We start from the raw sequence: 16,278 nt of genomic DNA on the forward strand, positions 1-16,278 counted from the left end.
TTTTCCCTTCCCCTGTATTGATGGTTTCCAAGATCAAGATTCTATTATAGAGTTTTTTATCTTCATCCACAACTTTCTTGTAACCATTGATGAGCCACTCCATAGTTTCCATGAAACCTTGCAAACCCTTGGGGGGAGGGTTAGAGGGGGGATTAGCTTTTCTAGGGGTTGTCTTTTCCTCTTTAGGAGTGTGCTGGATGGTTGTGTCAATAGCCCTAAGAACCTCTTCCATGGTCTCCTTTTCCAGATTCCGATCATCTTCCAGGGCCTTAACTTGCTTGTGGGCTTCCAGTTCCTTAATAGTCTCCTTTTTCTTCTTGTGCTTTTTCCTTTCCTGGGTGTGAGCTTTAGTCTTCTTCTTTAGCCACCCTTGAGGGTGCTCCTCCCCAAAGTCATCCGAAGTTGCTTCTTCTAAAGAAATGATAATTAGGGGACTACCTTTAGGCTTTTTGCCCTTAGAGGATGAGGGTCTGACTTTGATGTGTTTCCTCCTCTTCCCACTTTCATAGTCTGAGACATCCATACTATCCTCAGTATCAGTCGAAGGGTCACTTTCAGACTCCTCTTCCTCTGAGAAGGAAGGGTTAGACCCCTCATCCTCAGAATCCATAGAAAGTTGCATTCGAGCAATTTGGTTGGCCTTAATATGGTCATAGATTAGAACCATAAGGCCTTGGTGCATGGCCATATCACCCCGTGGGTTCTCTTTGTAGGCCTTGAGGGATGCATTCATTGAACAAAGTAGAAAATAAGGGAATTTAACCTTATCATTGTGCCTAAAGTGATTCAGTAGAATAAAGTGATAACCATAAACTTTACTGAACCTACCATCTAGAGTGATGTACTACATTAAAACAAAGAGGACTTCCTGCCAGGGTTTGGCAAAAGCCCTGGGTGGGTAGTAGGTTTTGCTCAACTTTACCAGTCATTTCTTCTCTTTATCGGTGACTGGGTATCTTTCTATAGCTTCCCTACTGAGTTTCCTATCTCTGTAGAAGTTGCACCCTTCTCTTGTGAGGCCCATAGCTTGAGCAATTAAGTCTTCATCGATTTCTACAGTTTGGTCTCCCATTTTCAGCATGCCCTTTTCCAGTTTTTGCAGAAAAAATTGGTGATCATACCATTGTGACTGTGGAGTCTCTTTATGAATTTTGAGAAGCCACCCTTCTGTAGAATGTCCCAAACCTCCTCCTTCTATTTCCATTCTTTACAACTACTTGGTTCATATCCCCTCCAGTTACCACCCATGTTGTCGCTGCTCAACACCAAATTTTGAACCTTGCAGAGCAGATTAGCCAGTGAGTTTTTTAGAACTATCAAAGTTACCCAGAAAGCATGGGAACTTATGGCATTGGTAATGTAATAAATGAGTCTCTCATTATTATAATGACTCAAAGTACTCAAGTCAGTTCTTTTCATAATTATCATGTCCATCAAGTATCTTAGGAGTACTTTTATAGCGATCATTGCAAATGATTTGTTTGACATCTTCGGGGAGTCCTTGTTCTCCCATCCACGTGGTAATTGCTTCCTTGTTAACCATCACAGTGGCTGCCCAGTCAGCCGAGCCGTTGGCCTCCCAGTATATGTGGGTTATTTAGCTTTTTTAAAGGTGCTAATTATGTCTATAGTAGTTATGATGATATCATTGATCGACCATGAAGGTTTTGAGACCCCCTTAAGATAGTTTATAATATTGTTTGAGTCCCCTTCAATCCATAGGTGGGAACAATTCCATTTCTTTGCTAGGAGGATACCTTGGAGAGCAGCCATCACTTAAACTTTATGATTAGTTTGAGTTCCAATAGGGACAACAACCATTTCCTTACACATTCCTTTGTCATCTCTTAGGATAGCTCCACAACCTGAAGGACCCGGATTACCTTTAGCAGTACTGTCAAAATTGACTTTGAACCAGCCATGAGGGGGGGTTTGCCATTTAACTTCAAGCCTTTTGTTATGAGTGAGGTTTGGACTGTTAGTACCCTTCATATTCCACACCCTCAAAATATTTGCTTCTAGTGTATTGTTTGAAAAACAAGGACCCTCAATGATCCCTATATTTTCCTGAATCACCCATTGGATTTTCTGGAACACAATATCTTGATTGAGGCAAATATCCCTGAAGATTCGATTATTTCTTTCTTTCCATAGTCCCCATAGGATGTGAGGAAGCGAGAGCTGCCACAAAGATATCAAAAAAGAATTAGTCCATTTTATGTTCCAAGAGGAAAACAGATCAGTGATGGTGTTGGGAAACACCCAGACAATGCTTAAACTATTAAGAAATCTTTCCCATATTGAGGCTGAGAAGGGGCAGTGAATGTCAAGGTGGTCCACAGACTCTTCTTCTTGAAGGAATAGAGCACATCTATTAGGGATAGCAAAGCCTCTGCATTTTAGGTTGTCAAGGGTCAAGATTTTATTATGGAGAATTGTCCAGAAGAAGAAATTGATCTTGGGGGTTAGGCCTCTAATCCAGACTTTAGACCAGAAGGGATTACCTAAAGGATCAAGGGATAGAACATGATACATAGAGGAAATAGTAAGGACACCTTTTGGATCATGTTTCTAGATCAGGGAGTCAACCTCTTTGTTCAACCAAACCACATACAAATGGATCTTGAGCTTAGAGAGGCTTGGGTGGATGCTTTCAATGTTCTGCCATTCATTACCATTCTAGTACTTAGCAACTAAGGAGCCAAAAGATCTTACACAAGAGGGAGCATAAGGGGGTCATTCATTGAATTCAATCAAAGGATTGTCAAAAAGCCAGGGATCCTCCTAGAATTTGACTTTCCTACCATTTCCAACTTTCTAGATCACACCTTTAGCTATACTTTCTTTATAGTTAGAGGCATAATTCCATATGTGGGAGCCTTTAATACTAATATCTGAATCGATAATAGAAGAAAGGGAAGAGGACTAAAGAGAGTACTTACTTCACCAAATTTTGCACCATTCATTATCAAGATGAAACATTCTCCAGGCTTGCTTGGACAAAAGAGCTTCATTCAAGGTTTGAATCCTCCTCAGGCCCAAACCACCATGGCTCTTTGGTTTGCAAACCTGGTCCCAAGCCACCAGGGAAATTAATTTATTTTCGTCAACCCCAGACCAAAGGAATCTTCTTTGTATTTTCTTGATAGCATTAGCATACTTAACTAGAATTCTGAAAAGGCTAAGAGCATATATTGGGATACTTAGAAGAGAGGCTTTTAGAAGTTGGAGCTTTCCATCCTGACTTAGGAGGGCTCCTTTCCATCTAGCTAACTTCTTCTGGAATTTGTCCACAAGAGAACTCCAGAAGGAGTTAGGAGGATCTATGCCCATGGGGAGACCAAGATAATTTGCAGAAAGATCAGCAATCCTACACTCTAGTATTCTTCTGAATCTCTGTTGTCTTCTTTCTGGGGTATTGATGAAAAAAAATTCACTTTTATTCCAATTGATAAGCTGACCCGAAGTAGAGGCAAACTTGCAAAGAGTACTCTTCAAAGTTTAGCTTTAGAAATACTAGATTCCCCCATGATAATAGTATCATCGACAAATTGCTGATGAGAACAAACAAGATCCACTGAGGAGGGGTGGAGACCCTTAAAGGAGCCTTGCAAAACCAAATTTTCCATACTCCTTCCAAAACATTGTGCCATAATAATGAAGAGGATGGGGGAAATAGGATCCCCTTGCCTAAGACCTCTAGAGGCTTGGAAAAAAGGAGAAGGTGAACCATTGATAATAATAACATAAGAAGTAGAGGTGATAAGCTGGGTGATGAGAACCAAAACTCTAGTAGAGAAACCAAAAGACATTAGAACCTTCAAGAGGAAAGACCAGTCAACCCTGTCATAGGCTTTGGAGAGATCCATCTTAAGGATGAGACCCTGCTTCTTAGCTTTAACAAGAGAGTGGATGTTCTCATGGATAGTAATAATAGAGTCAAGAATTTGATGACCAGGGACAAAGCTATTTTGTTGGTGGTTAATGAGAGCAGGAAGGACAGAAAGCAATCTGGACGTAAGAACCTTAGAGATAATCTTATAAAAAGAATTGGAAAGACTGATAGGTCTAAATTTGTCCATTGAGTCAGTGCCTTGAGATTTGGGAATGAGAGCCAGAAAAGTGCCATTGATTTCTTTCAAAAGTTTCCTAGCCCCAAAAAATTCCTTGACTCCATTGGTAACATCTTTCCCGACAATGTCCTAGAAATATTGAAAAAAGAACATTGGAAAACCATCCAGACCCGGTGCTTTGTTACCATCAAAGGAGAAGACAACATTTTTGATTTCCTAATTAGAGGGAATGGAAGAAAGGAAGGAATTCTTATGTTCATCAATGAGATAGGGGATGTTAAGAAGAAGAGAAGATTGAGCTTCAACATCTAATCTGTTATCCCTCTTTAGCAATTCTGAAAAAAACCTTTTAGCTTCCTTTCTAATTTCCTCCTCCTTGCTAATCTCCCCTTTATCCACCATGAGTTTGGTTACCCTATTACCTAATTTATGCTTGATAGTCAACATGTGGAAGAATCTTGTGTTCCTATCTCCTTCCTTAAGCCAGATGCATCTTGATCTTTGCTTCCAAAAGGATTCCTCTTTGGCAATGATATCATGATATTTTTTGAGAGTCTCATTTTCATCAACTATGGATACAGTTCTGAAACCATCTTTCTGGATTTGAGTTTGTATTTCTTTGAGGTCTTCCTATACTTTACTTTTGGCCTCAAAAAACTTCCCAAAGCTATATTTATTCTAGATTCTTATGTTGTCCTTAACACTCTTAAGCTTCTTAACAACTCTATACATGGCAGTTCCCTCAACTTGAATGCTCCACCACTTCTAGATATTACTTTTGATGTCTAGGTGGAGGGTCCACATTTTTTCAAATCTAAAGGGGAAGTTTCTCCTTCTGTTGATGGAGTTAGCGGTAAAGGTGATGGTAAATTGATCCGAACCAACCTGAATGTGGGCCAACAGAGAATAGTAATAATGACTAAACCAGTCATCAGAAATGAGGGTCCTATCAAGATGGACTTGGATAAGATCAGTACCAGTTCTCCTGTTAGTCCAAGGATAATTACATCCCTGAATTTCCAAGTCATTGAGGGCCTGAGAGTTAATGAAATCCATAAGGGCCAACTTGCTTTCCAGCTGAGGGGGGCTTCCTCCATATTTTTCCTCCTCTCTCAAAAGAGTATTGAAGTCTCTCATAACCAGCCAGCTAAGATTCCTGAAGCTGTCCCTATCTTGAATAAGTTTTTTCCAGAAGGAATTTCTAGCCTTCAAGGTGTTGGGAGCATAAATGTTGGTGAGGACCCATGAAGTACCATCTTTTAGGTGCTCAAATTTAATACAAGAGAAATTGTTGTCCTGAATGATAACATGGCCTTTAACAAAATTAAGATTCCAGATGGTAGCTATACCTCCTAAAGCACCTTCAGAACTGCCGCCACTGACATTTCTATTTTTGAAAAACTTCAATGATTTGACTTTTTCTTTACTCATTTTGGTTTCCTGAATTAGAAATATATCAGGTTTACTATCCCTTATCATGTTCCTGATAATGTCATTCTTTTGGGGGTTATTAAGTCCCCTAATATTCCAAGATATAATCTTCATAGTTACTTACCAATACCTAGCTCCTTAAGAGTCTTCTGGGTTCCATCTGTAATATTTTTGCTGACCTCCTTGATTCTGACTGTGTGATTATAGGGATGACCTAGGGAGGAAGAGGTATACCCGACGTCCACTTGAGCTATTCTGCTAGATTTCCTTAGAAGAGAATTTGAGGGAGTAGTTCCTTTCTTATTCCTTTGCTTTGGTATTTTCCACTCAGCATCTATCTTAGGAGCCACTACCGGGTTGCTTAGGATTTTGGAAATTTCTTCTTTGTTTCCCCATTTAGGGGTTCTAGAAGCATTTGAATCATTTAAGTCACTGCTAGCTGATTTTGACCTCCAGTCTGAGTCCGAGAGGTTTAGGCCCAGAATTGAACATTTTTGGGCTTCTTGAATATCAAGACTAGGCATGAGCATAGAGGAATCAGTCTTTTCTTCTTGGGAGGTAGGGATTTCTCCTTCCTCTAGTTGATCATTGTCCTCTTGCAATTCATTTCCTTCACAAGTATCAGCCACCACTTCAACTATATCATTTGGGTATTCAGTCTGATCTTTCTGCTCCCTTGATTGAGAAGAAATCAGAAAGTTGGCAATGGTTAAATCATTTCTAAGAGCTTCCTAGGTTGTAGGACTGGAGATAGAGACTAAGGGCACTTCCTTCTTCTCTCCCAAGGGATTAAAACAATTTGAGTTTTCTTCTTTACTTTTTGAGTTTTTAACTTGCCATACCATTTTTTTTGGTACCCTTTGGTTCTCAGAATGGGGCTTAGGCTGCCTGGATTCTACCTTGGGTTTGATGGGAGAGGACTTTGCCCAGTGCCCTACTTTTTTACAATGGAAGTAGGGAAAGGGAATAGATTCATATTCAATATGTTTCTTCCATGTTCCCAGCTTGGAAACTAAACCTATCTGTTCTGACATATCTGCATCATGGGCTATCCCTACACAAAATCTAGCATGAGTGAGTCTCCTTTTTGAAGCTGTTACTAGGTCTATAGAAAGTAGTTTACCAAAAGAGTTTGCAATACTAGAGAAGATACTTTCTGCCCAATATTCCAGGGACTTGTGTCAAGAGAGAGTCATTCATATTCAGATTCGGTTGCCATTTACAGAGAACCAAGGCTAGCTTTCCTACCAACCAGGGACTTCCATAAAGAATCATGCGTTTATCTTCTTCACAAGAGAAAGAAAAGGATAGAAGGCCTTTGGGTAAGGCCGAAATTTCAACATTACCCTTAAGGGCCCATTTTCATTTGACATAAGCCCTAACAACTTCAATATTAGGACATTGTCCCATAAATTTGCCCACCAAGGAGTTTGACATACTATTTATATTATGATCCAAAACCAGATCTAGGATAGAGATAGAAAACTTACCTCCTGAAGGGTCAAATATATTCTTGATAGGAGGAAGAGAGGATTTACCAGTTGGTCTAGTTCCAAAGAGGGAAGACTATTTTTTTTATTCTTTTCTACTCTCCTTAGAATCGTCATGTGGGATGGGCCCCCTGTTGATCCCTTCCCCCAAGGGCCCAGAGGAACCCACTGTCTTCTCTGGAAGAGTACCACCGGTTTGCTGAATAGCCGCAGCTTCTGGATAGTCTGGAGGCTTATCCTTCTCTCCTATGGGACCAGCAATCTGGCCACTCCCATCATTGGAACTAGAGTTCCCGCCTTGCAGAGAATTTGAATTTTGAATTCCCCCATTGTTGCTTACTACTCGTTCCCCCATTGCCACTTTTCTTCTAGTGTTGATATCCAAGGCAGGACTGCTACAATTCTGCCTATAGTTGTTTTCCATTGTCTTGATAGTAATATTCCATATTGGGGAGGAATATCAATAATAGTTATATCAACCTTATATATAGCTTCTGGGAAAGATTCCAATTTAAGTTCCACATCTTTCATCACACTAGTGACAGGAACATATCTATAATCCACAACATAACAATTCCTATAAGTGTTATCAACCCACATTCACAATTTTTTCATAACTATCATTAGAATAATGTTAATAGTTACTCCATAGTCAATCATATAATTCTTAACCAACTTATTATTCATTAAAAAAGTGATATAAAATGAATCTATTTGGGAAGAGCATTTAATGGAAGTTGTCCCTAGGTAAACATTAGGGGTTTTCGTGGTTTCAACCTCTACATCATCAATATGTTTGTTTACTTTTTTATTTGTTCCTACATTCTCTTGACCTCCTAAAGGTGTACTCATGACATTTAAAATTAATGATATAACATATTTTTGTGTTCATCTATCTTCATTATTTATAATAAAGGAAAAACACCTTAATTGTTGGCATTTTGATGATGTTGTGATTGTCATTGATGGAAACACACTTGTTTTATGATCACTTCCTTATGTATGAATTATGCTCAACCACTATTATGTATTATAGTCTTTAGAATATCGGTGTTTTGCAGAAGGTGTTTACCAGTCACAAACTAATTGAAGACCCAAAGCGGTATGAAGACCTCAAGCGGTTCGAGGAACCCAAAGTGATACGAAGGAACAAAGTGGTAGTTAACATTTTTCCAGTCTTCATTTTGACAACCAAAAATTGGTAAAATGTATGAACCGGTAATCGGTAATGAACCGGTATTACTCTGTGATGAGTTACCAACCAATATTTCTATGATGAGTTATCATCCACCGACACTTTGGCGGTGATTTTGTGTCATGTTACCAAATGTGTCCAGATGCACTAGACCTAGAAAGTTGTAGTGTAATCCTATTGGATCGACATGAAATTAGATTCCTTTATAAGGACATCATGTCTAGGGTTTTAGTAGCTGATAGGGGTTTTTAGCAGTAGATAAGGGTTTTTGTATGTGTGAATATAGAAGAGAAGATTAGGTCTATGTGAATAAACCAAGTGTGGAGATATTGAAGACTGAAGTAATGCTAAATGTGCATTAACAATGAGCTATCAAGGATCAAACCAAGAATATTGTGCTTGTATCTAGATCACTCATTGATTACTCACATCTTCGACAAGTCTGAAACCCTTAATTGGGTAGGCTTGGCAAAGCCTGTATAAATCCTCTAATAAGGTGGTTCACAACTGTGAATCTAAAATCCTATCACAAGGTAGTCTTTAACATGACTTATCTCCTAACAAATATCTAGATTCCTAACAAGATCTATTCTGGTGAAGAACATTGTATGACCTTAAGCAGTTTGACCTTAACCGGTCTGGTTTTTATTTTGCAGATAGTTACTTGTGAGTTTCCACTCACCATGGTTTTTCCCATTTCAGTTTCCATGTCAAAACCTCTTGTGTTATGGTGATTGTACTCTTGTGGGTGAATGCTTTATTTTCTATTTGGTTTGCATTTGTCTTAACTGGTTTGTTAGTAAATCTATTATACCAGTTAACAGCTAAATTGTTTAAGAGTTTAAGTTCAGTATTTTTTGGTATACTAATTCACTCCCCCCTCTTAGTATTCATCATTAATATGAGACAAAGTTTGCATCATGTCAAGAGGAGGTATACTAAGAACACATGGAGTAGTAATTATACATCATTTCATGAGCATTTTTCATTCTCATTGAAATCCTGAAGCTCAGGGGCAGTACTTGTGGGAGCTTTGGTGTCTGTCTCCCTAATCTTCTGATTATCTTTTGGAACAAATTGTTGTCTTTTGAAACTTGGGCATCTTTCCCTTGTCTCTAATTTTATGGACTACTGGTGGAGCTTTATTTACAATTTTTATTTCCTTTACAAATAGTGTTAGCATTACGCTATGTGTTGTTAGTGATGTCAAATCCTTTGGTCTAGATTAGGTCCAGATGTGGTATGATGAGCAAAAGTATTTTACTAAGGTTTGGCATGTTGGCATTTGTGATGTTTGTGTTGTGATTGTCATTGATGGACACACACTTGTATTGAGAGATCCCCTTTATATGTATGAGCTTGAGCTCAACCAGTATTTGTTCCAACCAGTATGTTGTATTCTAGTCTTTAGACTAGTGGTGATTTTGCAGAATATGTTTCCTGGTCTGAAGCGATATGTCGACCCCAAGTGGTTCGTAGATCCCAAGTGGTACGAGGGAGAAAAGCAGAATAACATATTCTTACCAGTCTTCATTTTTGTCAAACCAACAATTGGTATTTTGTATGAACTGGTAATACTCTGTGATGAGTTACCAACGAGTTACCAACTGGCATTTTGTGATGAGTTACCAATCCACCGATTGTTTGACAGTGCCGACACAATGACGGTGCTTTTTGTGTCATGTTACTGAGTATGTCTAGATTCATTGAACCTAGGAAATTGTAATATAATCCTATTGGACCAACATGAAATTAGATTCCTTAAAAGGACATCATGTCTAGGGTTTTAGGTTGTTGCTGAAAGGGTTAATGTCATGCTAGGGTTTAAGGTGGTTGTTGAGTTGTTGTAAGAACAATCTTATCTGAGAAGATCAAGTTGTAATTGAGAGAGAGAGAGAGAGAAGACTAAAGTAATGTTGTAATACATTAACTGTGAGCAATACTGGATCTAACCAAGTAGTTTGTGCTATTAGATAGATCAAACACTTGTTGATTACTCACATCTTTGACAAGTCTATAGCCCTTAACCGGGTAGGCCTCAAAGCCTTTGTAAAATCATCTAACAAGGTGGTTCACTCTTGTGAATCTAAAATACTCTAACAAGGTAGTCTTTAACCAGACTTATCTCCTAACAAAGATTGAGATTCCTAATAGGATTTGTTCTGGTGAAGAACATTGTAAGACCTTAACTAGTCTGGTTTCTATTCTGCAGATAGTGACTTGTGAGTTCCATCTCACCGTGGTTTTTCCCAGTTGGGTTTCCATGTCAAATATCTTGTGTTATGGTTGTATTGATTTTGTGGGTGAATGCTTTATTCACATTTTGGTTTGTATGTGTGGTAACCAGTCTGACTATTAGACTGCTTTACCAGTTTATCTTTAGACTGTGTAAGTGTTTTAGTGCAGAGGTTTTTGGCATACTAATTCACCCCCCCCCCCTCTTAGTATTCATCAATTGGTATCAGAGCCTACCTTTCTATAAGTTTAACCACTTGGAAAGAGATATGGGGGAATACACCATGAGGCAACTTACTCAATGGCTCACTCAGTTTGAGCAAGCCTATGATGATCTTATGGTCAAATACAAGGCATCTCAAGAAAAAATGAGAGAACATGCAGAGAGGCTAATGGAACTATTTGAAAGTAGTTCTGAAGATGAAGCTAACATGGAAGCCATGATTGTTGAAGTGAATAAGCTAAATGATTCAAAATCCAATCTGAGAAAGGAGTTGGAAGGACTGACTATTCGGTTTAGTCAAGAGCTTGAGAACTGGAGAATAGCTGAAGATCTGATAAAGGACAGAGATCATGAGATATCCAAGTTGAAACAAGAGATTAGTACACTGACTTCTCACCTTCAAGAGAGCATAATGGAAAAGGAAGACATGCAAGGTGAACTGAACATAGCCATCTCTGAAAATGCAAGTCTAATGGAGACAAATACTACTATTTCCAAAGAACTCTCTGAGTCAAAGGAAATACTTGTTAAGTTTGGCAAAAGTACCGTCAAGCTAGAGAAAAAGCTTGAGTCATCTAGACCGGCAAAGAATACCAATGGTCTTGGTTTCTCTAGACATGAGGAAGGAGAATCCTCAGGAACAAATGCTGAAGCATCAAAGAAGCAACCGGCACTCAAAGGAAAAGGTGAGCAAAAATTCAAACTTGTTTGCTTTAACTACCTTAAAGAAGGACACACTGCCAATGTATGTAGGAGAAAAGCCTACAAAAATTTTCCATATTTTATCAACAATGTACCTAGATCCAATAAGTTTAATGGTCATTGTTATGCATGTAACAAGTTTGGGCATAGAGCATTTGAATGCAAGTCTGTGATGGATAACACTGGAAGATATCCTCAAAGAACCCAAGGAACTGGTCCTAAACCTTTTGTGAACCGGAACCACAACTGGTTTAATGTCTTCAATCATCAGTCAAGAAGCGGTGGCCATCAAGCGGCAACCGGATGGAGAGAAAATTGTATGATTTTTCATGGTCATGGTCATGGTCACACTACTGCAACATGTAGAAGGAAGAATGGAAACATGTACAATGGACCTTGGAGAGCACCTAGACTTGTTTGCTATCACTGCAACAAATCGGGTCACATTGCAAGATTCTGCAGAAGTAGAAAAAGTATATCTGATGATATACCGGTCACTCAGGAAGGAGAAATAGATGTTGAAATAGTTCAAATGGACATGAACAAAACTTGGAGGAAGAAACCAACAATGTTGGAAGAGGAACCAGTTTCTACACCTAGTGTGGAAATATCAGAACCGGCAAACTAAGCCTCAAAAGGCTTAGGGGGAGCAAATGGTGAAATGTTTTCAAACCCCTGGTTTACACCGGTAAAAGACCTTAACTGGTATGTGATACCTGTTGCTTGGAAGAAGATTGGAAATGGTAAAAAGGAAAATTAGCGTTTATGCCCTAATAGAGGAGCATTAATGGTGGTAGGTGAGAGACGTGTAAAAGCATTTTTCAAATCATTTCTCACTATCTGTTTTTGAGTGAAGAAAATTTTTCAAGTGTAGAGCGAAGAAAAGGCGATTTGAGCTAAGATTTCAAGAAATTGATAAACCTTGAAAGAGATTCAAATCCAGTTTGCAAGTGGTAGTGGAGAACACAAAGCGGTGATTTGGCAACCGATAGAGAGTGGAGTGAAGCAAAATCAGGAAGCCCTAAACTCGCGTTTGAAAGGTATTTTTTCGTGTTCTTGAAATACTCTACAATGGCTTCCGCATCTCATACCAGTTCAAGTACATCAATTGAGTTGAAAAGTTTTATTCAGAGGAAGTCCAAATATAATGCCTTATCACAAGTTCCAGCTGGAGTCATAGTTGAAGAGGGAATTTCTGATTATATTGATTGCAAAATAGAAGACCTAGGGTCTTTAGCTATTCACACCCAACTAGGTCTATTTTGCGGCAAGGACAAAAAGCTCAAACTGGAGTTTAGTATCTTAGAGAAGAAGAAATTCCATAATGTAGTATATTTTCTAGAAGATTCAAATGCAGTATGCCAAAATTATCCATGTGACCATGGAAACAATATGGAGAATCAAGCCTAGACCTTTGTACATTCGTAAAACCAAGGGTTGTCTATTTGGAGAGACAACACCCCGTATGTATCATATTTTATTCGTAAACATAAATGTTGCATGTGTGTTAAATTGTATTTATTAATTTGTTTAAATCCAACAAGAGATAATTTCCATGTGTAAATTAAGTAATGTATTTTATTGTGTCACTTGACACGTGCTGAATAGTGTTTTGATTTTGACATGTCTCTTGGAGGGAAACAATTTCAACCAAAGCCTTTTTCAACTATTTGAGTGTGGTCCCAAATTCGCCTTGGGTAGAGAGTCTTTGGAGTGGTCAACTTAGGTTTGACCCGTAGGTTAACTTCAAATGGGTTTACAAGGGGTCAAATGGGCTCCTAGGGTTAGTTTAGGGGCTTTTCCAAAGGTCCATAGGGTATACCTATTGGTTAGGGGTATTTTTAAGCATGTAACCACTCCCATGTGACTGATTTGACCCTTCAAAAAATTGGTTTTCCCAAGATGAGCAAAAGTCCAACTTGGAGGACTCCTCCTAGGTTAGCTAACCATCCCTTCTTGTGTCAGTTCCGCTTCCCCATTTTTCTCTTCCCCTTTTTCATGATTGTAGTGGGTGTAACCTGTAAGAGGTTGGGAAGACCAACCAATGGGAGCTCATACTCTATCCAAGAGGTTGGAAAGAGTGAGAGAAGCCTTCTTAGGCAAGGATTTGAGAATTAGGAAGGTAATCACCCACTCTCCATCTTTGGAGACTAGATCTTGAAGTTTTGGAAACAAGTTTAGTATAGAAATTTTGGCTAAGTCTTGGAAGGAAAGAAGTGTGGATTTGGGCAGCTCTACTCCAAACTATCCCTTGCAAATCCTTGGCAGATTCAAGGTTAGTTTAATCTCTTTCTACGTACGTTGGAAAATTGTTTGAATGATTGCATGTATTTAGTTGTTTTCTTCCTTTGTGTTTTTATTTGTGAAGAAAGATGTGTGTTCCTTCCCTTATTTTTGGTTGAGCATTTTTATTTGTGTTTTGGGAGTATTCAAGGCCAACTCACCCTTGGGAGGGTAGAGTGGCCTTGGGGTGGAGGGTTGTTTGATAGCCTTAGAGTGAGAGCCTCTCTTTGGAAGAGAGTGATCTCAAGGGATTTTTTTAATGACCCTTGCTACATAGTTATTGTTTATGCATTTGGGGGTCATAAGGGGAGAAATTATGGCTTGTATGCCTTGGGGGTCATAAGGATGTTGGGACAAGTTTGGAACTTGCAATGTACTTTTGGCTACCTTGTGATGGCCTTGTGTTGTACTATCTTGTAGTTTCTCCTCAAGGTACTTAGTCCACTTCCACCCATGTAAAAATCACATTTTGTGATGGTGTTAATCCTCGGGATGGGAATGTGTTTGTTGTGAGTTTGTCATGCTTGTTTGTGTATTGCTTGAGTGTAACCCATCTAGGTCTTGGTTCTCCAAGCTCGAGGGTGGCTTCTAGTAAGCCTAGGTTGGGAGGTGAGCCTTCATGGTCACAACCTTAAGACTTTGTATTGCAAGTTTGCTTGGAAAAAGGAAGCAAAAGAAAAGCTAGGAGTTGCTACCATTATTATTTGTTTTAGTTGCAAATGAAGATTGTATTATTTTTGAAGCCCTCATTTAATAGAATGAGAGGCTAAGTTAGGTATTCACCCTTTTGTAAAAGCCACTATGTTGAAAATAAAAGTATTTCTTTATACCATGATTTATTTAAAATGAAATGCATTCTTTTATTAAGTTTGTTATTGCAAGAAAGAAATGAAAGTAAATAAAGAATAAGTTTTCTATAGTTTTGAATTAAAATCTATTTGCATTTATTTCTTGAAAATAAAAGACATTTCTATCTCTTTATGCATATTTTAAAATGATGGAAATGAATGAATACTAAAGCATGAATGTTAGTGGAAAGAAAATAAATCCCTTACTCTTATTTATTTATTTCAAATGCAAATATGGTTAAATAGATATTAGGAAGAATAATAGTTTTGCATTTTACATGATGGTAATATTTTTAAGTGATTTCTAGACTATTTTAGTGCTGCTATAATTTATTTATTTTTAAAATGTAGAAAATAAAGGTAGATAAATTAATCTTTTTCTATAGTTAACCATATGACATTAAAAAGGAAAAGAAATACATTTAATCTAAAATATTATATTCTGCCTTATGTGTTTAGTCAATAAAGATTTAATCATGAAGAGAAAACTATTAAGTTTATATGCCTTGTATATATATATATATATATATATATATATATGAATCCAATACATGCTAATTAGATTTATGTTTATTTTGAATCTATTTAAAAAAAAGATTTATAGTGACTGTCATATTATTTTATTTCTGTCATTTTTTTTTTAAAATGTAGAAAAATAAAATAAAATATATATATATACATGATTAAATGTATATATATAGCCCATATTATAAAAATGTTTTTAAAGTTTATTACATTGAAAAAAAAATTTAAAAATAAAAAATTTAATGAACCCCCCAAGGGCACCTCGGAACCAAGAGCTCCCATAGGCTCCCAGAGTGGCACGGGCCCTCTATGGGTCACAGTGCTGCTACGGGCCGCAACCAGCAAGGGTGGTCATAGCCGCCACTGTCGGCCGTGTCCCGTAGGGAGTCATGGTGTCACTACGGGCTGCGACTTCCAGTGGCGCCCACGGCCCCACTGTGGGTGGTGCCACCCCCTCCCACGGCCCCCTTCAAAACTCACAACCCCTACGTTAGATAAAAACACCGCCTGCTTCACCCACTCGGTGTCACTGTGGGACGCAACCCGTAGTGGCACCCACATCGCCACTGTGGGTGGCGTCACCCCCTCCTGCGGCCCCCTTTAAAACTCACAACCCCTCCGTTAGATAAAAACACCGCCTGCTTCATCCACTTGACATCACTGCTGGCCACGACTCGTAATGGCACCCACAATGCCGTTGCGGGTGGCGCCACCCCCTCTCGTAGCCCCCTTTAAAACTTGCAACCCCTGCGTTAGATAAAAACACCTCCTGCTTCATCCACTCGGCCATTAAAATGATCAGACGCCTCTACCAAAAAAAAAAGGGAAATGCATCCCCCCTGCATAACACGAAACCCTAACCTAGATTTTAGGTTTGGGTATTCGTGAGTTAGTTAAAAAAATTTTGTATGGTTTGTAGTTATTTTTATAGATTTAGTTTTAGGTTAGTTATCTTTTAATATATTTTAAAAAAATAGAAGGGGGAAAACCCTATTCAAATTTTGAATAGGGTAACCCCCATTCCTATTTTTTTAATAGCTAAATGAAATTTATTTTATATAATTATCGCTTTTATTTTTCGAGGGTTATTTAGTTCACTTGTTCCTTATGATTTAATTTACATGCTTCTTCTTTAAATTAAATCTATTCTATATATGATTATATATATTAGTTTGTAAGAATATATATATATATATATATATTTATAAAGGTTTGATTTAATTTCCTTTGGGAATTTTAATAGGAACAACTATAAGATTGTTTTAAAATATTT

Source organism: Cryptomeria japonica, chromosome 6, assembly GCF_030272615.1.
Source record: "Cryptomeria japonica chromosome 6, Sugi_1.0, whole genome shotgun sequence".
In the NCBI taxonomy this organism is placed as follows: domain Eukaryota; kingdom Viridiplantae; phylum Streptophyta; class Pinopsida; order Cupressales; family Cupressaceae; genus Cryptomeria; species Cryptomeria japonica.